General features: G+C 49.5%; 1 protein-coding gene across 8 annotated transcripts in view; it reads right to left on the bottom strand.

Annotated features, from left to right (window-relative positions):
- ppfibp2b (PPFIA binding protein 2b) overlaps positions 1-23613 on the bottom strand; it is a 474628-nt gene that overhangs the window by 317547 nt on the left and 133468 nt on the right. The window contains exon 1 of one of the 8 annotated variants that reach the window (XM_086008338.1): positions 12332-12700. The exons of the other annotated variants lie outside the window; for them this stretch is intronic. The gene's annotated coding sequence lies outside the window, so the exon portion shown is untranslated. Of the gene's footprint in view, positions 1-12331; positions 12701-23613 lie in introns of those variants that run through there. 8 annotated transcript variants of the gene reach the window in all.

Genomic DNA, 23613 nt, shown 5'->3' with positions numbered 1-23613 from the left:
AGAGTATCGGCCCAATCTAATCAATCGGTAGCACCTTTCACAACCTCAGAACGTCCCAAAGCACTTTACAGCCAATGAAATGCTTTCTGAAGTGTAGTCACTGTTGTAATGTAGGAAACGCAGCAGCCAATTTGTGCACAGCAAGCTCCCACAAACAGCAATGTGAAAATGACCAGATAGTCTGTTTTTAGTGATGTTGGTTGAGGGATGAAAATTGGCCCCAGGACACCGGGGGAACTCCCCTGCTCTTCTTCGAATAGTGGCCGTGGGATCTTTTACATCCACCTGAGAGCGCAGACGGGGCCTCGGTTTAACGTCTCATCCAAAAGACGGCACCTCCGACAGTGCAGCACTCCCTCAGCACTGCACTGGGAGTGTCAGCCTCGATTTTTGTGCTCAAGTCTCTAGAGTGGGTGAAAGCCAAAGTATTTATAGAATTTTTTGTCCCTTCACTCAGAAATGTCACAAAGGTGCTTCACACACAACACATTGCTCTGAAGTGTAGTGACTGTTATCGTGTAGGCAAGGAAAGCAATCAGCAAGATCCCACAAACAGTGATAGGTGAATGATCAGGCAGTGATGGTTGAGGAAAGAATCCCGGACACCAGGAGAACTCACTGCTCTTCAACAACAACTTGCATTTAAATAGTGCCTTTACCGTAGTAAAACATCCCAAGGCTCTTCACAGGAGCATAAACCAGACAAAACTTGACAGCGAGCCACATAAGGTGATATTAGGACAAGTGACCAAATGCTTGGTCAAAGAGATAGGTTTTAAAGGAGCACCTTAAAAGGAGGAGAGAGGTAAAGAAGTGGAAAGTTTTAGGGAGGGAATTCCAGAGCTTAGGGCCGTGGCAGCTGAAGGCACGGCCACCAATGGTGGAGCGAAGGAATGAGGGGGATGGACAACAGGTCAGAATTGGAAGAGCACGGAGTTCTCCGAGGGTTGTAGGACTGGTGGAGGTTACAGAGATAGGGAGGGGACAAGACCATGGAGGGATTTGAACACGAAGGTGAGAATTTAAAAATAGAGGCGTTCGGGGACTAGTAGCCAATGTAGGTCAGCGAGCACAGGGGCGATGGGTGAGCGGGACTTGGTGCGAGTTGGGATACGGGCAGCAGAGTTTTGGATGAGCTCAAGTTTATGGAGGGTGGAAGATGAGAGACCAGACAGGATTCCTAAAACTAACTTCAGTTTGGTACAACCTGGATAAAACCAGGTCTAATCAGCACCTTTGGTTTATATAATGGACAGCAGAAACTGTGCAGGTGCAGTCTAACCAGGACTGGCATTGCCCACCACACACAGCTCAGCAGTCTCTGCATGGAGGTTCGGGACAAGAGATAGAGGGAAAAAAGAAAAGAAAAAGATCAGCTCCCAATTCCCAGCTTCCTTGAGGCACATTCACAATTTTGCATAACGAAACTATTAAATGTTGGTGTTCAGAGAGATTTAGGTGTCCTCGCACACAAAGTTAGCATGCAGGTACAGCAAGCAGTTAGGAAGGCAAATGGCATATTGGCCTTTATTGCAAGGGGGTTTGTGTACAAGAGTAAGGAAGTCTTACTACAATTGTACAGGGCCTTGGAGAGACCACACCTGGAGCACTGTGCACAGATTTGGTCTCCTTATCTGAGGAAGGATATACTTGCCTTAGAGACGATGCAACAAAGGTTCACTAGATTGATTCCTGGGATGAGAGGGTTGTCCTACGAGGAGAGATTGAGTAGATTGGGCCGATACTCTCTGGAGTTTAGAAGAATGAGAGGTGATCTCATTGAAACATATAAGATTCTGAAGGGGATTGACAGGGTAGATGCTGAGAGGCTGTTTCCCCTGGCTGGAGAGTGTAGAACTAGGGGTCACAGTCTCAGGATAAGGGGTCGGCCATTTAGGACCGAGATGAGGAGGAATTTCTTCATTCAGAGAGATGTGGCTCTTTGGAATTCTTTATCCCAGAGGGCTGTGAATGCTCAGTCGTTGAGTATATTCAAGGCTGAGATTGATAGATTTGTGGACTTTAGGGGAATCGAGGGATATGGAGATCGGGCGGGAAAGTGGAGTTGAGGTCGATGATCAGCCATGATCTTATTGAATGGCGGAGCAGGCTCGAGGGGCCGTATGGCCTACTCCTGCTCCTAATTCATAGGTTCTAATGTTCTTATTAACCCTGCCTCATGCTCCTTATAGCTTGCCGTAATATGAACCGACACCAATGCAAGAGACACAGAAGAAGCATTGAATTGGATTCTCTTCTGCAGTGTGAAGGACTTCCTGACATTCAGACCGAAATTATTAGGTTTTTTTATTCATTCATGGGATGTGGGCATCGCTGGCAAGGCCGGCATCTTACTGCCCATCCCTAATTGCCCTCGAGAAGGTGGTGGTGAGCCGCCTTCTTGAACCGCTGCAGTCCGTGTGGTGAAGGTGCTCCCACAGTGCTGTTAGGGAGGGAGTTCCAGGATTTTGACCCAGCGACGATGAAGGAACGGCCGATATATTTCCAAGTCGGGATGGTGTGTGTGACTCAGAGGGGAACTTGGAGGTGGTGGTGTTCCCAGGCGCCTGCTGCCCTTGTCCTTCTAGGTGGTGGAGGGCGCAGGTTTGGGAGGTGCTGTCGAAGAATTTTCAAAATCAAAAAATCAAATCAAATCAACTTTTATTGTCATTGTTAGTGCACAAGTGCAGTACAACGAAATGTAGGCTTGCGGCTCCCGAGAGTGTACATTTAGATTAAGACATTTAAACATTCAACATACATTTGGCTTGTAGTATATTAACATAAACATAACCATAATAAAGTGCATTGGCAGATGTGCAGGCTTTAGAGTTTATTTGTGGAGTTCAGTAGGATGACAGCCCTGGGAAAGAAGCTGTTGCTAAATCTGGTCGTACGGGTGTGAATGCATCTGTAGCGTCTCCCAGATGGCAGGAGGGCGAACAGACTGTGGCTGGGGTGGGTAGGGTCTTTGATGATGGACCGTGACCTCCGTAAACAGCGTTTCTGGTATATGTGCTCTATGGTCGGTAGCCAGGTGCCGGTAATGCGTTGGGCAGTTTTGACTACCCGCTGCAGGGCTTTCCAGTCATAGTAGCTACAGCTGCCATACCATACTGTGATACAGTTTGTCAGGATGCTCTCTATAGTGCAGCGGTAAAAGTTAGAGAGGATCAGGGGTGACAGGTTACACCCCTTCAGCCTCCTTAGGAAATATAGGCGCTGCTGGGCCTTCTTCACCGGAGAGGAGGTATTGAGGGACCAGGAGAGGTCTTCCGTGATGTGGACTCCGAGGAACTTAAAGCTGTCCACCCTTTCCACCTCCGCCCCATTGATGTGGATGGGGGTGTGACTTCCGCCTTTGGACTTCCTGAAGTCCACAATGATTTCTTTGGTTTTCTTGATGTTAAGGGCCAGGTTGTTATCGGCGCACCACTTCACAAGATGCTGGACCTCCTCCCTGTAGGCTGACTCATCGTTGTTGGTGATCTGGCCTACTACCGTGGTGTCATCCGCAAACTTGATGATGGTGTTGGAACCATGAACAGCCACACAGTCGTGGGTGAAGAGGGAGTAAAGGAGGGGGCTCAGCACACATCCTTGTGGGGCCCCCGTGTTCAGGGTCGGGGGGGGGGGGGGAGGTGTGGTTACCTAATTTGACAGACTGGGGTCTGTTTGTTAGGATGTCCAGGGTCCAGGGTCCAGTTGCAGAGGGAAGTGTTCAGGCCAAGAGTTTGGAGTTTGGTGGCCAGCTTGTTGGGGACGATAGTGTTGAATGCTGAGCTGTAGTCTATGAACAGCATTCTGATGTAGGTCTCCTTACCATCTAGGTGATTCAGTGCCGAGTGTAGAGCAGTTGTGATTGCATCCTCCATTGATCTGTTTGCACGATAGGCAAACTGGTGTTGGTCAAGAGAGGCGGGAACACTGGCTTTGATGTGGGCTAAGACCAGTCTCTCGAAACACTTCATTATGATGGGTGTGAGTGCGACAGGTCGATAGTCGTTCAGGCACGTCACAGCCGTTTGTTTTGGCACAGGAATAATGGTAGCGGTCTTGAAGCATGCAGGGACTACTGCCTGGGCCAATGGCTGATTGAAGATGGCGGTGAAGACATCAGCCAGCTGATCAGCACATTCCTTGAGTACCCGTCCAGGGATGCTATCCGGTCCAGCAGCCTTTCGTGTGTTCACTCCGCGTAGAACACCCCTCACGTCGGAGGTCGACAGAGTGAGCACCTGGTCTTCTGGGTGGCAAGGCTTTGGTAGCCGGCTCCCTGTTGTCCCTGTCGAAGCGAGCGTAGAAGTTGTTAAGCTCCTCCGGAAGGGAGGCATCGCTAACCGGGGGGCTGGTGTTTTTGCCCTTGTAGTCAGTGATGGACTGGATGCCTTGCCACATGCGCCGGGGGTCCGAGTTGTTGTGGAAGTGATCCTCTATCCGCAGTGTCTGTTTCCTTTTGGCAGTCCTGATACCCTTTTTTAGGTTGGTCCTAGCCGCACTGTAAGCTGCCGCGTCGCCAGATTTAAATGCTGCGTCGCATGCTTTCAACAGTGAGCGGACCTCTCCGTTCATCCAGGGTTTCTGGTTGGGTTTCCTATTACTAGTTTAAACCCATGTCCCTTTAATGTGATAACTGCAGCTCAGAGCATCTCATTACTTTTCCCACATGTCTAAACAGCATGAGGTGGAACCACAGGGAATCATTTCCCACTCTGAGAACCACCGAAATGTATTCTTCCCATACCCTCTCCAGGCCAAACGTTAACCGTCTTCCAGGGATTTCTCATGAATCACCGCAAGGCCCAAAATTTTTGGCACCCAACAACAGAGCTTTATTCTGGGCTGTTTGATATTTATTCCAAAGATGCAACATGTTTTGACCGAGTCCGTCATCTTCAGCATCAGCTAAAGAGTAACTACTAACAGAAGAAACAAACAATGAAAGACTCGCATTTCTACAGCGCCTTTCAGCAGCTCAGGACGTCCCAAAGCGCTTCACAGCCAATGAAGTACTTTTTGAAGTGTAGTCACTGTTGTAATGTAGGAAACTCGGCAGCCAATTCACACACAGCAAGCTCCCACAAACAAGCAATGTGAAAATGACCGGATAATCTGTATTATTTTATTTGTTCCTGGGATGTGGTCGTCGCTGGCAAGGCCGACATTTATTGTCCATCCCTAGTTGCCCTTGAGAAGGTGGTGGTGAGCCGCCACCTTGAACCGCTGCAGTCCGTGTGGTGAAGGTGCTCCCACAGCGCTGTTAGGGAGGGAGTTCCAGGATTTTGACCCAGCGACGATGAAGGATCGGCGATATATTTCCAAGTCAGGATGGCGTGTGTGACTTGGAGGTGGTGGTGTTCCCATGCTCCTGCTGCCCTTGTCCTTCTAGGTGGAAGGGGTCGCGGGTTTGGGAGGTGCTGCCGAAGAAGCCTTGGCGAGTTGCTGCAGTGCATCTTGTAGGTGGTGCACCCTGCAGCCAATGTTTTTATTGATGTTGGTTAAGCATTAAATATTGGCCCAGGACACTGGGGATAACTCCCCTGCTCTTCTTCGACCCGATAGAGCAGACGGGGCCACGGTTTAATGTCTGATCTGAAAGCCGGCACCTCCGACAATGCAGCCCTCCCTCAGTACTGTACTGGGAGTGTCGGCCTAGATTATGTGCTCAAGTCTCTGGAGCGGGACTTGAGCTCACGACCTTCTGACTCAAAGGCGAGCGTGTCACCCACTGAGCCTCGGCTGAAAATACCCATATAATGGTCGGGATTATGGCAGAAAATTAATTTGCAACACTGTGGATCCTCTAAGTCCTTGCTCTGATCCTGTTGTGGAATGTTGCCAAGTCACCAGTGCATATGTGAACAGCGATTATGGGGTATGATAGCGATGTGGTGATGTTAATGGACTACTAATCCAGAGCCTGATCTAATAATCCAGAGAAAGTTTGAGAAATTGAATTCAGTTAAAAAAAAAATTGGAAATAAAATGCTGGTATCGGTAAAAGTGACCGTGAAGCTGTCGGATTGTCGTATAAACCCAGCTGGTTCACTGATGCCCTTTAGGGAAGGAAACCTGCCGTCCTTACCCGGTCTGGGCCTATACGTGACTCCAGTCCCACACCAACGTGATTGACTCTTAACTGCCCTCTGATGTGGCCCAGCGAGACACTCAGTTCATATCAAACCCGCTACCAGCAGTACAAGGAGGCGGCCCACCACCGCCTTCTCAGGGGCAACTAGGAATGGGCAATGAATGCTGGCCTGGCCAGTGACACCCCCATCCCGCGAGTGAATTAAAAGAAAACAGCAGCAAAACCATTTCTTCACAAAGATGTGTACAGATGGCAGAGGCCATTCAGCCCATCCACTCATCCTTCCTACAACCGCCCCCCCCCCCCAACCCAACGCATCAAACAACTGCCTCGAGTGACAGGAGAGCATCCCGGTTATTAATTACTCTTTCATTATTTATCCTTTGTCCGAAGAAGGACTTCCAGAGATCAGTCTATAGATATGTGAAGAGAAAAAGATTGGTGAAGTCAAGCGCAGGTCCCTTGCAGTCAGAATCAGGGGAATTTATACAGGAAACTTTGTGCTATCCGGCACTGACGGGACCGAGCTGTTGCTGTCCCATCAAAACTGCCGGACAAACCAGCGCTAATATTGAAACATACGGAGATTTTGAGCTCCGTATCTGGCAACAAACCCTGTTGCTCAGCAACAGCTTCTAAACAGTCAGCCGTACCGTGCAAGCATCTCTGTAGCTTAGCAACAGCTTCAGCCAGACCTTGCAGAGCCTGACTGGTGAAAAAAAAGCAACGAAAAGAAAAAAAACCTAACGAAACGGCTCCTTAATTTTGCCGGTGGCTCGAGCATTCCGGACAGTTAACCTCTGGATAAACCAAAGTTTCCTGTAATGGGAAACAAAGAAATGGCTGACCAATTAAATACATACTTTGGTTCTGTCTTCACAAAGGAGGACACAAATAACCTCCCAGAGATGTCGGGGAACATAGGGTCTAATGAGAGGGAAGAACTGAAAGAAATCGGTATTTGTAGGGAAATGGTGTTAGGGAAATTGACGGGATTGAAGGCCGATAAATCCCCAGGGCCTGATAATCTACATCCTAGGGTACTTAAGGAAGTGGCCCTAGAAATAGTAGATGCATTGCTGATCATCTTCCAACATTCTATAGATTCTGGAACAGTTCCCATGGATTGGAGGGTAGCTAAAGTTACCCCACTATTAAAAAAAAGGTGGTAGAGAGAAAACGGGGAATTATAGACCGGTAAGTCTGACATCGGTAGTGGGGAAAATGATGTAATAGCAGAGCACTTGGAAAAAAGTGACAGGATCGGACAAAGTCAACATGGATTTACAAAAGGTAAATCGTGCTTGACTAATCTACTGGAATGTTTTGAGGAAGTAACTGGTAAAATAGATAAGGGAGAACCAGTGGATGTGGTGTATTTGGACTTTCAGAAGGCTTTCGATAAGGTCCCGCATAAGAGATTAGCGTGTAAAGTTAAGGCACATGGGATTGGGGGCAAGGTACTGACTTGGATATAGAACTGGTTGGCAGACAGGAAGCAAAGAGTTGGAATAAATGGGTCTTTTTCTGAGTGGTGGGCAGTGACTAGTGGGGTACCGCAGGGATCGGTCCTAGGACCCCAGCTATTCACAATATATATTAATGATCTAGACGAGGGAACTAGATGTAATATCTCCAAGTTTGCAGACGACACAAAGCTGGGTGGGCTTGTGTGCTGTGAGGAGAATGCTGAGAAACTCCAGTATGATTTGGACAGGTTGGGTGATTGGGCAGAAGCATGGCAGATGCAGTATAATGTGGATAAATGCGAGGTTATCCACTTTGGTGACAAAAACAGGAAGGCAGATTATTATCTGAATGGCAATAGATTGGGAGAAGGGGAAGTGCAACGAGACCTGGGTGTCCTTGTGCACTAGTCGCTGAGGGTAAGCATGCAGGTGCAGCAGGCGGTTAAGAAGGCAAATGGTATGTTGGCCTTCGTAGCGAGAGGGTTCGAGTACAGGAACAAGGATGTCTTGCTGCAGTTGTACAGGGCCTTGGTGAGACCGTACCTTGAGTATTGTGTGCAGTTTTGGTCGCCTTATCTGAGGAAGGAAGTTCTTGCCATGGAAGGAGTGCAGCAAAGATTCACCAGGCTGATACCTGGGATGGCAGGAATGACGTATGAGGAGAGATTGGGTCGATTGGGGTGTACTCGCTGGAGTTTAGAAGAATGAGAGGGGATCTCATCGAAACTTATAAAATTCTAACAGGACTAGACAGACTTGATGCAGGAAGGATGTTCCCGATGGCCGGGGAGTCCAGAACCAGGGATCACAGTCTAAGGATAGGGGGTAAGCCATTTAGGACTGAGATGAGGAGGAATTTCTTCACCCAAAGAGTGGTGAACCTGTGGAATTCTCTACCACAAAAGGCAGTTGAGGCCAATTCATTAAATATATTCAAGAAGGAGTTAGATATATTTCTTAAGGCTAAAGGGATCAAGGGATATGGGGAGAAAGCAGGGACAGGGTACTGAATTTGGATGATCAGCCATGATCGCATTGAATGGCGGAGCAGGCTCGAAGGGCCGAATGGCCTACTCCTGCTCCTATCTTCTATGTTTCTATGTTTCAGCTGATGATATTGCAGAACTTTTGTACTCGTGATAATGAAATATGCAAAACCCATGCAACTGGCAACGCCTGGATGTGTGCAACTCACCCAGCCTTCGGGCTCCCCAGTGAGCCACTCAGAGAATAACAGAAGGTCCCACCCCTCCTAGTTGATTGCTTCACTGATGTCAACGAAAGATTAGCCACCTGCTAAGCAACTACCTGAAGGTAACTCCCAACACATGACTCTTTCACTCAAAGAACAGGTTTTAATGCTGGGACTGAACGCACGCCAAGAAGAAAGAGACACACAGGTTTAACCTACACAGTGCCAGAGCTGTGAAATAAATCCTAACGACATCCCAGAAATAGCCAACAGTGCTACAAGCTAAAACAAAGAACGAAGTTGCATTTCTGCGGCGCCTTTTATGATGTCCCAAAGCGCTTCACAACCAATGAAGTACTATTTGGAGTGTAGTCACTGTTGTAATGTGGGAAACGCGGCAGCCAATTTGCGCACAGCAAGCTCCCACAAACAGCAATGTGATAATGACCAGATAACCTGTTTTTTATTGATGTTGGTTGAGGGATAAACCATTGGCCCAGGACACTGGGGAGAATTCCTCTTCCTCTTCTACAAATTAGCGCCGTGGGAACTTTTATATCAACCTTGAGAGAGCAGACGGGGCCTTAGTTTAGCATCTCATCTGAAAGACGGCACCTCCAACAGTGCAGCACTGGGAATGTCAGCCTCGATTACGTGTTACAGGTTCACCGGAGTGGGACCTGAACCCACAGCCTTCTGACTCACAGGCAAGGGTGCTACCCACTGAGGCACAGCTGACACTTTAAGAGCACCCAGACCCACCTAGAGAGATCCTAGGGGAGATCATCCTGCATGGGTGTCGATGGGCACAGCAGACGAGGCAGCTTCGCCATTTCAACCCTCGTTCATACGGATTCAGCTGCTTCCTGTTTCTCATTAGAGAAAAAGGTGGCGAACTTGGCAGCTTTTTCAAGGTGTCTTCCAATGGAGCAAAAAGAAAAGAAAGTCTTGCATTTCTATGGCGCCTTTCACGACCACCGGACGTCTCAAAGGGCTTTACAGCCAATGAAGTACTTCTTTTTTTTGAAGTGGAGTCACTGTTGTATGTGTCGATGCACACAGCAAGCTCCCACAAACAGCAACGTGATAATGACCAGATCATCTGTTTTTTTGATTGAGGGATAAATATTGGCCCCAGAACACCGAGGATAACTCCCCTGCTCTTCTTCAAAATAGTGCCATGGGATCTTTTACGTCCACCTGAGAGAGCATGTTTAACATCTCAGCTGAAAGACGGCACCTCCGACAGTGCAGCACTCCCTCCGTACTACACTGGGAGTGTCAGCTTAGATTGATGTGGGCAAGTCTCTGGAGTAGGACTTGAACCCACAACCTTCTAACTCAGGAGGCGAGAGTGCTACCCACTGAGCCACAGCTAACACTGAGCAGCTCTGAGCTCAGGCAGTGATTATGGAGAGGTTAATTCTCGAGAATGTAACTCTCATTTCCCCACAGGATTCTGTCTTTCTCCCCCCACCACCAGCCCCCACCCCAACCCCCTCCTCTCTCCCCCAACAGCAAAGAAAATTCCTCTTTACTGGAGAGGCAGCCATCAAAAATCAGAACTGCACCCCAGGTACAGCCAAGAGCCAGGTGTTCCCAAGTGTAGAAGTCAGGATTAAAGGTATTAGGTCACGGCTTAGAGGGGTTTAACACAAAGCAAATCAAACAGAGACTTGCTTGGATTCTAGCCTAGCAGTATGGCAGAAAGCACCGAGTAGCGGGCAAGTGCTTGTTGCCTAATCATTGCTAAATTGTAGACGCAGAGCTCTAAATTAGTAATTGTCTCGTCATCTCGAACACAACAATAACTTACATTTACACAGCCCCTATCAACAGAGTAAAACGTCCCAAGGCCCTTCACAGGAGCGATTATCAGATAAAGTTTGATGCCAAGCCACATAAGGAGATATTAGGACAAGTGATCGAAGAGGTAGGTTTTAAGGAGAGGTTTAGGGAGGGAATTCCAGAGCTTAGGGTCTAGACGGCTGAAGGCACGGCCACTAATGGTGGAGTGAAGGAATGGGGTGGGGCGGTGGGGTGGATGGACAACAGGCCAGAGTTGGAGGAGGGCAGAGATCTCGGAGGGCTGTAGGGCTGGAGGAGGTTACCGCGATAGGGAGGGGCGAGAGCCATGGAGAGAATTGAACACGAGGGTGAGAATTTAAAATGCGAGGCGTTGCTGGACCGGGAGCCAGTATAGGTCAGCGAGCACAGGGGGTGATGGGTGTACGGGACTCGGTGCGAGTTAGGACACGGGGCAGCAGAGTTTTGGATGAGAACACAGATTACCTTTGATGATGGAGCATTACAGAACTGAACCAAGGAACTATACAGGACAACACTCTGCACTAATAACCGGCGCAGTTATATTCCTATTGTTTATGAAGCTCCTCACCTGAAAATGTACCAGTTGGAAGAAGGTTTTGACAGCTGCTTTTAAAAGTGCAATGACTCACCACTGCAGGATCAAACCTTCTACGGTGATGCCCGAGAAATGCATTACAACACAGTAACACCAGGCTATGCTTAGTGCGTAAATCGGCAACTTTGTCACGAGACATTCAGGCATCTCTACCTGTTCCATTTTGCATCTAGCTCCTATCCACCACACTTCACCTTACAGATATAAAATAATATATTTTTTCTTTAAAAGCCAGTCATTTCATGCTGAGTTCCCCCTTACATAGCTGCGATTACAGGTGTCAGCCGTGGCTCAGTGGGCAGCACGCTCGCATCTGGGTCAGAAGGTTGTGGGTTCAAATCCCACTCCAGAGACTTACGCACAAAAATCTAGGCCGACACTCCCAGTGCAGTACTGAGGGAGTGCCGCACTGTCGGAGGTGCCGTCTTTCAGATGAGACATTAAACCGAGGCCCCGTCTGCTCTCTCAGGTGGATGTAAAAGATCCCACGGCACTATTTCGAAGAAGAGCAGGGGGAGTTCTCCCCGGTGTCCTGGGGCCAATATTTGTCCCTCAATCAACATCACTAAAACAGATGATCTTGTCTTAATCACATTGCTTGCTGTGCGCAAATTGGCTGCCGCGTTTCGCACATTACCACAGCGACTCCACTTCAAAAAGTAGTTCATTGGCTGTGAAGTGCTTTGGGACGTCGTGAGGTCATGGAAAGTGCTATAGAAATGCAAGTTCTTTCTGTTCTTGGCCCGCAGGCTTAAAAGGGTTAGGAGCTGAACATCACAACAGTGCTCCAATCTCAAACTTTTATCTGGGAGCAACACCGCAAGAAATCTACAAGCCCTCATTAAAAGGCTTGTTCTGTATCTATTAAATACTCAAATCCTCTCTCCTCTCCGATCAATACAACATAAGCCACAGTCCTCCAGTTCGACAGCCTTTCCCAACCATTTAATCAAAATACCCAGTGGCTAATGATGGGAAATTGAATAAAAATTAAATTTTATAAATGACTCCAGACTTTTCAAAAATAAGATAGGACTCTTAACCTTTACAGCAATTGCATGCGCATTTCAATGCCAACCAGCTGTCTGGCTCACAAAGAAAGAGGTCAGAAGGCATTAATAATCACTGAGGGAATTCTATAAATGCTCGCTCACCTCTGTGCCTCTGCTGCCGACGGGGTTTTCAAGTCGGTGAAAACAGCAGCTACAACTTAAAGCACACAGAACGAAGTGGAAAGACCACGCCAAAAACCACAAAGTTAGTTCCCATGAGTTTGCACAAGAGGCACTCAGAAAGGTGCTGGATATTGAAGCCGTCACTGAAAACCACATCTGCCTCCCAGCAAAGTGAAATCGAGCCACCCACACAGAGCCCAACCTCTCGTCAATTAAAGTGTTCTGATTACCCGCTGATTCTCTGCATACAATGCGGCACTTGGCAGTTGTTTGTCTGGTCAGTATGACAGTGCTTGACTGTTCCCGTTCCCCGGCCATTGTGCTGTACAGTGTGCTGTGCAACAAAAAAAAAATCCATTCATGCCCAAAGCGCTGAAGCTGCCCGCTTGTAATGGATACCGTGGGGCTGGAAGTTTATCCTGAAGTGATGTACGCTGAACGCACCTAGTCGCTGTCCGACTTGCACGGTGTGATATAAGCGAGACCCGGGGTGACCCTGACAAAAGCGGGTCACTTGGGAGCGTCTCCCGGTAATCAAAAGAAAAGTCGACCCAGGGACACAGGATCCGTATGGCACTTTGCGCAGCGAGATCAGACTCCTGCACATTACAGCGTGAAAATGGACTCCGGTCCCGGTCATTACAATGACAACCTGCATTTATATAGCACCTTTAACGTAGGAAAACGTCCCCAAGGTGCTTCACAGGAGCGTGTCAGCCGTGGCTCAGTGGGTTGCACTCTCGAGGTGGGAGGGGCTAGGAGTGAACAGGTGTTGCTGGGTGCTTGATTACTGCAGGGAGTTGGAGTGAGTTTGTAAAAAGTTGGTGGTGTTTTTTTTTCAGGTTTTAGGACATTTTTGGTCCTTAAACTTCTCCTTCTTCTTAGGCAGTCCCTCGGAATCGAGGATGACTTGGTTCCACATTAGGTGACTGATGAGTCCAATGTGGGACCTAGAGTCTCTGTCACAGGTGGGGCAGACGGTGGTTGAAGGGGCGGGTGGGTGGGGTGCTTGGGTTGACGTGCGTTGCCTGCGCTTGGCTTCCGCTTGCTCCCGGCGAAGAGACTCGAGGTGTTCTGTGCCTTCCCGGATGCTTCTCCTCCACTTTGTGCGGTCTTGGGCCAGGGATTCCCAGGTGTCGGTGGGGGTGTTGCACTTTTTCAAGGAGGCTTTGAGGGTGTCCTTGAAGCATTTCCTCTGCCCACCTGGGGCTCTCTTGCCGTGTCGGAGCTCCGAGTAGAACGCTTGTTTTGGGGGTCTCGTATTGGGAATGCGGACAATGTGACCCGTCCATCGGAGCTGATCGAGCGTGGTCAAAGCTTCGATGCTGGGGATGTTGGCCTGAGCAAGAACACGGACGTTGGTGCGCCTATCCTGCCAATGGATTTGCAGGATCTTGCGGAGGCAGCGTTGGTGGTACCTCTCCAGTGCTTTGAGGTGCCTGTTGTACATGGTCCATGTCTCTGAGGCATACAGCAGGGCGGGTATCACTGCTGCTCTGTAAACCATGAGCTTAGCATGGTCCTTAAACAGCAGCCAGATGGCTGCCCGGAATGCCGGGCCCCTCAGAGGACAATGTTCCCGGGATGAATTTAATCAGGGAAGAAAATGTTGGGGGAAGGGCGAAAAAAAGGCCAAAGATTCGGGCCGGGACCCCAGGAGGTTTGGAAAAGAAAACACGGTGGTGGTTCAGTGCGAGGATAAGGAGATACCAGCTTGGGATATTATCCAAGCGGTACATGAGGACTGTGGCGAGGGAAGCTGCTTTGCCTGCCGACCAAACTGAATGTTGGGTTTGAGGTGACGGTCAGTGGCCGAGAGGAGGTGGAAAGACTTTTACTCAGTTTGAAGGTTGGCGATAAGCTCTTGGAGGTATCTCTACTATATTCTGAAGAGGTAGTGGTCTCATAGAAACATAGAAACATAGAAGATAGGAGCAGGAGTAGGCCATTCGGCCCTTCGAGCCTGCTCCGCCATTCAATGAGATCATGGCTGATCATCCAAACCCTAGCACCCGGTCCCTACACTGACAGCCATCCCACCCAAGCCCTATCCCCGTAACCCCGTAACCCCACGTATTTAATCCCCCCTAACACTAAGGGCCAATTTTTTATCATAGCCAATCAACCTAACCCGCACATCTTTGGACTGTGGGAGGAAACTGGAGCACCCGGAGAAAACCCACGCAAACACGGGGAGAATGTGCAAACTCCACACAGACAGTCACCCGAGGCTGGATTTGAACCCGGGTCCCTGGCGCTGTGAGGCAACAGTGCTAACCACTATGCCACCGTGCTGCCGGTTTATATTGAGGACGATGTGCTAATCAAAAAATTGGAGTCGTGGGACATTAAAATTTGCTTGGCCATAAAGAGGAGATATGATCCAGGAACACGGGTAGCAGATGGAACCCGTTATGTAAAGGTGCGGTTCCCAGAGGGGGTGGAGTCATGCCGTACAGCATGAAATTCGAGACAATGGAAGGAGTGCAGTACTTCTGGGTACTGCATGATAACCAGGTGAAGGTTTGTTATTATTGTCTTGGGCACGACCATCTTGTAAGAAGCTGTTCAGACTTGTACTGTTATAACTGTGGCGAGTCTGTACACATCACTCGGAGCTGCAAGGCGGAGAGCTGTGGGGTGTGTCACAAAGGTCCCACTCGCTGTGAGTGTGAGGCAGAAGGAAGCCCCTTGAGTGACGAGGAGATGGGAGAAGGAGAAGGAGCAGGAGGTGTGAGTGGAGCGGCTGGAGGAGCGGAGCAGGTGGAGGACACAGTTGGTGAATGGAAGGAGAAAAGAGCACAGGAAGAGGCAGAAAATTGCGGACCAGAGAACAAGATGGAAATGGTGGAAAACACACCAAGTACAGTGGAAAAGGACAAAGACAGCAGCGGGCAGCACGGGTCTTTTTTGGATATTAAGGGCATCAAGGGATATGGGGATAGTGCAGGAGAGTGGAGTTGAGGTCGAAGATCAGCCATGATCTTATTGAACAGCGGAGCAGGCTCGAGGGGCCAAATGGCCGACTCCTTAAAGGGGCAGCAGGTAGACAAAGATGCCAGAAGGGAACAAGATAGGTGAAGATGTGCCATTGTCCTGGAGAGAGAAGAAACGGGGAGCAAGGGTCAGCGGTGGAGATGAGGCCGAAGGGAGTGGCACGGTTGGAGAAACTGTGATAGCAGGAAGACTCTGTAAGGGAGATTATCTGACGGGGAGCAGGGACGGGAGGTTACAGAAGAGCTCGAGAGTGAGGAGTCAGAGGGGGACAGAGACATGGAAGTGGGGGGTGGGGTGGCATCGTGTGGAAAGGGTAAGGTTAGTGAGGGGCAGAAGGAGGGAGAAGGGGCAGCTCCTCGGCCCAAACCTAACGTAAGGAAGAGGCTGAAACTGCAGGGAAGGTTCAAACAGGAGGTGAAAAAGAGCCGGAGGCTGCAGGAGAAAGCAACAGCTGCCCGATAAGTTGGGAAGGAGCATGAGAGGAGGGAAGGGCCGGAATTAAATAATGGAGGGATTATCAGACACACTTCCCTTATTCGGAGCCATGATTAATGATCAATTTTTAAAGTACAATAGATTAGTATATGTTATGGGAGACAAATTAAACTTCAGGTTTTGATGTTAATATGTGGTGGAAGAATGGCTGTGCAGAGCGGCGGAATGGATTTGTTGGTTACAATGGAATGATCACGATGTTGTAATTGTTTTTAAAGTTCAATAAACATATTAAAAAAAGGTTGGTAGCACTCTCGCTTCTGAGTCGAAAGGTTGTGGGTTCAAGTCCCACTCCAGAGACTTGAGCAGAAAAATCTAATCTGACACTCCAGTGCGGTACTGAGGGAGCGCTGCACTGACGGAGGTGCCGTCTTTCAGATGAGATGTTAAATCGAGGCCCCGTCTGTTCTCTCAGGTGAACATAAAAGATCCCATGGCATGATTTGAAACAGCAGGGGAGTTACCCCCGGTGTCCTGGTCAATATTTATCCCTCAATCAACATCACTAAAAAACATATGATCTGGTCATTTATCTTAATTCTGTTTGTGGGACCTTGCTGTGCGCAATTTGGCCGCTGCATTGCCTATGTTAGAACAGTTACACTTCAAAAGTACTTCATTGGGTGTAAAGTGCTTTGGGGCATCCTGAGGTTGTGAAAGGCGATATATAAATCGACTACAGCTCAGCATTCAACACTATCGTCCCCAACAAGCTGGCCACCAAACTCCAAACTCTTGGCCTGAACACTTCCCTCTGCAACTGGACCCTGGACTTCCTAACAGACCCCAGTCTGTCAAATTAGGTAACCACACCTCCCCCCCCGACCCTGAACACGGGGGCCCCACAAGGATGTGTGCTGAGCCCCCTCCTCTACTCCCTCTTCACCCACGACTGTGTGGCTGTTCATGGTTCCAACACCATCATCAAGTTTGCAGATGACACCATGGTAGTAGGCCAGATCACCAACAACGATGAGTCAGCCTACAGGGAGGAGGTCCAGCATCTCGTGAAGTGGTGCGCCGACAACAACCTGGCCCTTAACACCAAGAAAACAAAGGAAATAATTGTGGACTTCAGGAAGTCCAAAGGCGGAAGTCACACCCCCATCCACATCAATGGGGCTGTGGTGGAAAGGGTGGCCAGCTTTAAGTTCCTCGGAGTCCACATCACGGAAGACCTCTCCTGGTCCCTCAACACCTCCTCTCTGGTGAAGAAGGCCCAGCAGCACCTATATTTCTTGAGGAGGCTGAAGGGATGTAATCTGTCACCCCCGATCCTCTCTAACTTCTACCGCTGCACTATAGAGAGCATCCTGACAAACTGTATCACGGTATGGTACGGCAGCTGTAGCTCCCATGACCGGAAAGCCCTGCAGCGGGTAGTCAAAACTGCCCAACGCATTACCGGCACCCGGCTACCGACCATAGAACATATATATCAGAAACGCTGCCTACGGAGGGCACGGTCCATCATCAAAGACCCTACCCACCCCAGCCACAGTCTGTTCGCCCTCCTACCATCTGGAAGACGCTACAGATGCATTCGCACCCGTACGGCCAGATTTAGGAACAGCTTCTTTCCCAGGGCTGTCATCCTACTGAACTCCACAAATAAACACTAAAGCCTGCACATCTGCCGATGCACTTTATTATGGTCATATTTATGCTAATATATATGTACAAATGTATGTTGAAATGTTTAAGTGTCCTAATCCAAATTGTACACTCTCGGGAGCCGCAAGCCTACATTTCGTTGTACTGCACTTGTGCACTAACAATGACAATAAAAGTTGATTTGATTTGAAGTTCTTTCTTTCTTCGTTACTTACCTCAGATTGACTCATTCTTCCCATGTGACTCCATGTTTGAATCCCTCCAGTCAGGTTTCCGCCCTTGCCACAGTACCAAAACGGCTGTCAAAGTCACAAATGACAGCCTTTGTGACTGTGACAAAGGTAAACTATCCCTCCTTGTCCTTCTCGACTTGTCAGCAGTCTTTGACATGGTTGACCACTCCATCCTCCTCCAACGCCTCTCCACCGTCGTCTAGCTGGGTAGGACTGCACTCGCCTGGTTCCATTCTTAGCTATCTAATCGTAGCCAGAGAATCAGCAGAAATGGCCTCTCTTCCCGCTCCCACATCGTTCCCTCTGGTGTCCCCCAAGGATCTATCCTTGGCCTCCTCCTATTTCTCATCTACATGCTGCCCCTTGGCGACATCATCCAAAAACACAGCGTCAGTTTCCACATGTACGCTGACGATACCCTGCTCTACCTCACCACCACTTCTCTCAACCCCTCCACGGTCTCGAAATTGTCTGACATCCAGTTCTGGATGAACAGAAATTTTCTCCAATTAAATATTGGGAAGACCGAAGCAATCATTTTCGGTCCCCGCCACCAACTCCATTCCCTCGCCACTGACTCCATCCCTCGCCCTAACATCTGTCTGAGGCTGAACCACACTGTCTGCAACCTTGGTGTCATATGAGCTTCCGACCACATATCCGCAGCATAACTAAGACCGCCTACTTCCACCTCTATAACATCGCCCGTCCTCGCCCTTGCCTTAGCTCATCCGCCGCTGAAACCCTCATCCGATTCTTTGTTACCTCTAGACTCGACTATTCTAACGCACTCCTGGCTGGTCTCCCACATTCTACCCTCTGTAAACTTGAGGTCATCCAAAACTCTGCTGCCCGTGTCCTAACTCACACCAAGTCCCGTTCACCCATCACCCCTGTGCTCGCTGACCTACATTGACTCCTGGTTAAGCAACGCCTCGATTTCAAAATTCTCATCCTTGTTTTCAAATCCCTACGTGGCCTCCTCACCCCTCCCTATCTCTCTAATCTCCTTCAGCCCCACAATCCCCCGAGATATCTGCGCTCCTCTAATTCTGCCCTCTTGAGTATCCCTGATTATAATCGTTCAACCATTGGTGGCCGTGCCTTCTGTTGCCTAGGCCCTAAGCTCTGGAATTCCCTCCCTAAACCTCTCCGCCTCTCCCCCTATATTTCCACCTTTAAGATGCTCCTTAATCCCTACCTCTTTGACCAAGCTTTTGGTCATCGGCCCTAATTTCTCTTTATGTGGCTCGGTGTCAAATTCTTTTATCTTAGAACACTCCTGTGAAGCACCTTGCGACGCTTTACTACGTTAAAGGCGCTATATATTTCTTAAGGCTAAAGGGATCAAGGGATATGGGGAGAAGGCAGGGACAGGGTACTGAATTTGGATGATCAGCCAAGATCTCATTGAATGGTGGAGCAGGCTTGAGGGGCCGAATGGCCTACTCCTGCTCCTATCTTCTATGTTTCTATATAAATATATAAAGTTGTTGCTGCTGTTGTGACTGACTCCTGCACCTGATCCTCCCAACTGCATCTCACAGATCCAGAAGAAGATTGTCTGCAGAGATGATCTGAGGATGTGAAAGGCGCTATATAAATGCAAGGTTCTTTCGTTCTATTCTAAACCGCGCTCGAAGCAGCAGGGCCACCCTGACCCTGGTTAAGTCGGCTCGGCATCGATCGTAAGCAGGAACAGGCAGTACTGCACAGCAATGCTAGATAAAAAGAGTACGATACAGGGGAGCTTTATTGCTTAATATAAAAGACCGCTAATGGACAGGTTCACAAATGGTCTGAATTAGCTGAGGCCACATCTGCAGAATTGGCAACCTCAACCAAATGCCTACAGTGAGATTTCATTAGCGCAAAGTGTGTGGGGTGGGGTGGGGGGGGAGGACAATTAAAAACCCAATTAAACACAGCGAGCTTCGTCCAACACTGAAAGAAGCTGGGTAGAGATACATCTCAATTGTCCTTTGAAGCAGACGCAGTGGGCAGAAACATTGCCAGATGCAAAAAGCAGAACGCTCCAAGAGTTTTCTTCACTGCACACTTGGGATACAGAGAGCGCTCCTGAACGGGTCAGTCGATCAATAATACATTTCGTTCACTGCACAAACACGTTGCTCAATACAATCATTATCCAGCTCCACCCCTGCCAAATCGCAGCGCGTAAATGGAGTCAATTTTTCACAGCTCATTAATAATCATCCATTTAATTATCACAGTGCAATAACCTCGTCAGAAACGATTAACCCCCTCGCTCGCGAGAGCTGCTCCGAGGCATCATCAGACGTACAAAAATCAACGGCTTGCTTAGGGACATCCCCATAGCAAAGTCTGCTAATGCAGTCCGTCAGCAGGAGAAACACAGTTAGTGTGCCATCGATTACAGTGTTGGACATGTGCCCAGTCTTTTTGGATTCCGTGCTATAGGAAAGATGTTGAGGCAATACGAAGGGTGCAGCAGATTCACTGGGATTCTGCCTGGTATGAAGAAATATAAAGATGAAGGGAGACTGGAAAAATTGGGGCTGTTTTCATTAAAGTAAAGGTTGGAGCCTTGAGCACATAATCCAGGCTGACACACCCAGTGCAGTACTAAGGGAGCACTGCACTGTCAGAGGGGCAGTACTGAGGGAGCGCTGCACTGTCGGGGGGGCAGTACTGAGGGAGCGCTGCACTGTCGGGGGGGCAGTACTGAGGGAGCGCTGCACTGTCGGGGGGCAGTACCGAGGGAGCGCTGCACTGTCGGGGGGACAGTACTGAGGGAGCGTTGCACTGTCGGAGGGGCAGGACTGAGGGAGCGCTGCACTGTCGGGGGGGCAGGACTGAGGGAGCGCTGCACTGTCGGAGGGGCAGGACTGAGGGAGCGCTGCACTGTCGGGGGGCAGTACTGAGGGAGCGCTGCACTGTCGGGGGGGCAGTACTGAGGGAGCGCTGCACTGCCGGGGGGAAGTACTGAGGGAGCGCTGCACTGTTGGGGGGGCAGTACTGAGGGAGCGCTGCATTGTCAGGGGACAGTACTGAGGGAGTGCCGCTGTGCTGCCTTCCTTTAGGAATTTATGTTAGTTTTCCAGTTAATTCAGGGGTTTGAGTAATTTGGGTCGATTTCCTTTGTGTGCCACCACCTAGTGGATATTTGGTACCTAGCAAGTGCAGTAAAGCACAGTAAAGTGCAGTAAAGTAAACTACTGTATATCACAGACCTGCAGCTCGACACATGGTCTGGGAAGTTATTTCCTTGTTACGCTCCGGCCTTGGACACTATGGGCTAGAAATTCAGTAGGCTTTGCGCCCAGTTTTCGCCCAAACAGGGCTTTTGCGCCACTTGCTGAGCTTTCGCCGATATTCAGCGCTGCGGTAATGGCGGCGTTAGCCAGTAGTGCTGCGCCGCCACCGATGACATCATCGGTGTGCGCAGTGCCCCGCTACCGCCCCGACCGCCATATTGAGTTGCGGCCGCCTCTTCCGCAGTGGCCGCAAACAGCGATCAGAAAACGGGGACGTACTGTAACGTTAGTGGGGCGAGTTAAGGCGGATGTGCGGCCGGCCGCTTTTTCGACTGCCGCCTGCCCGCACCTCCTTCCCCGGCCTCCTCCACCCCCCACCCCCCCGCGGCATTGCCGGCTGTTTTCCGGGAGCCCGACACTTCTCCGTGGTGCCGGGCTCATTTGCCGGCACTAGCGAGCGGCGATCTCGCTGTTGCAGGCACCTCCCCCTTAAGAGAGGGAGGAAGGCCTGCAGTACCGCAGCCTGCCGCTCCGCAGTGGGTGGCGCTGCGGCACCTAGCGCGCCGATATTCAGTTTCAGCGCCCCAAGCGGGGGCGCCGAAACCCTTGAATAGCGGCCCGCTTCGACGTGGGGCGCTGAAACTGAATTTCCGGCGGGCGCAAGTGGCTCCGCGCGCAGCGGTAACTTCTGAGCGCAAGCGAGCTGGCGGGCCCAAACTGAATTTCTAGGCCAATTTGTCTGTAAGTACTTGAGAATGTTATAGATGATTAGTGTACACTATATTTTGCAGAAAATGTTTAGTTTGTAACCTTTCTCTGTAAGCAAACCTCGCTCTCTGTGTCTAGCTGGTTAACTTGTAGCTGTATTTGATGCACTATGTACAGGGCTAATTTAAAATGAATGTAAGAGAATGCCTTCCAGTTTGCTAAATGTATATTCACAGTAAGCTGTGTTTCCATGTGTTTTGGTAAGTTACATGCCAAATGCACTGTGTTGCTCAGGCGTACCTAAATTTGTGTATGCATATCAGTTATGTGCTTGTGTACTAATGTGTGCTTCCATTTCTGTATTGTATTTCAGTTTCACAATAAGAATCTTTCAGTAAAGTTTACAAGAAAAGTCAAGCCTTGTGATTTTTATGGGAAGATATCAAGTTGTTAGCTACCTGTCTAGCTTTGCATAGGAACGCGCTGCAAGGGCAGAATAGCCGCACTGTCAGAGGTGCTGCCTTTCAGATGAAACGTTAAAACGAGGCCCAGTCTGCTCTCTCAGGTGGATGTAAAAGATTCAAAGTAAAACCAGGAGAGTTCTCCTGGTGTCCCAGCCAACACTTATCCCTCTATAAACGCCTCCAAAAATACATTTTGCAGTGCTTCCCTACGCAACAACAATGACTGCACTCAAAAGCAATTCCTTGGCTGTTTGACAAATTTATTAGAGTTCTTTGAGGATGTAATGAGCAGGGTGGATAAAGGGGAAACAGTAGATGTAATGTATTTGGATTGCCAAAAGGCATTCGATAAGGTGCCACATAAAAGGTTATTGCAGAAGATAAGGGCTCACGGTGTTGGGGGTAATATATTACATGGATAGAGAATTGGCTAACTAACAGAAAACAGAGAGTCGGGATAAATGGGTCATTTTCAGGTTGGCAAACTGTAACTAGTGGGGTACCACAGGGCTCAGTGCTGGGGCCTCAACTATTTACAATCTATATTAATGACCTGGATGAAGGGACCGAGTGTACTGTAGCCAAATTTGCTGACGATACAAAGATAGGTGGGAAAGCAAGTTGTGAAGATGACACAAAGGCCCCAATTTTCTGCCAGCCGTCGGGCGGCTTTTCAGGCGGCCGGGGGCCGAAAAAGCGGGTCACGACCCCCTCCCGCCTGATTCTCCGCCCCATCCGACTTTCAGACCGCCGTTTCTCCGCGACCCGCTTCAGTCCCGGCCGCCGCTGGCGGGACTGGTCGTCGGAACACGAATGACCAAGTATTACCTTGCTAAAGTACATTTTCCGAGGCCGTTGCAAATTTGGGGCTTTCCCCATGTGAAACACACCTGTGGGGAACCCCGCTGATGAGACCTGGCGTGAAGCTTGCCGGCTTGCTTGCTGTCAGCTGCAGGTCAATCAGAGAAGCTGCGATTTAAAGGGACAGCACTTGTATGTTGAAGGACCTTGTTGTTGCAGATTTGGGGCTACTTCTTCAAGGCTTAGTCACAGCTGTGGAAGGTTGGAGCGTCACACGCTTCTCCAATGCGATCTCCTGGGAAGCCCCTCTCGCCACCCTCACTCAGCGCTTCCTCAGCAGAGGCATCTACGAGAAGCATGGGACGCCTTTTTCTCCTTCCCTTCTTGCCATTAGAGGACCTCCAGCAGCAGAGGCGGCAGCAGCAGAACCAGGAACAGCAGGATGAGCACCAGGAGCACCAGGCTGCTGCTCACTCACCTGAAGCTGCACAGGCCAGAAGGGGCCAGTGCTTGGAAGTGGCTTGAGAGCACCTTGCTGCACTTTAGGGGGCCATGGGGACCCGTTTCTGCACTGGCAGTCCTACTCAGAAGGACTTCCATGAAGGTCTGGTTTCTCTGTTCAACAGATGGCCAACGCTCCTCAAGAGAGGTCATTCTCTTATGAGCACTCACCATGTTTTCCGCACCCTGGCGAGTTATCTCCTCCATGG

Source organism: Somniosus microcephalus, chromosome 15 (genome assembly GCF_052327205.1).
Source record: "Somniosus microcephalus isolate GS21.2 chromosome 15, FLI_Smic_1.0, whole genome shotgun sequence".
Lineage (NCBI taxonomy): Eukaryota > Metazoa > Chordata > Chondrichthyes > Squaliformes > Somniosidae > Somniosus > Somniosus microcephalus.
The sequence above is the reverse complement of the archived record's forward strand: the minus strand, read 5'-3'. Positions and strand labels throughout refer to the sequence as shown.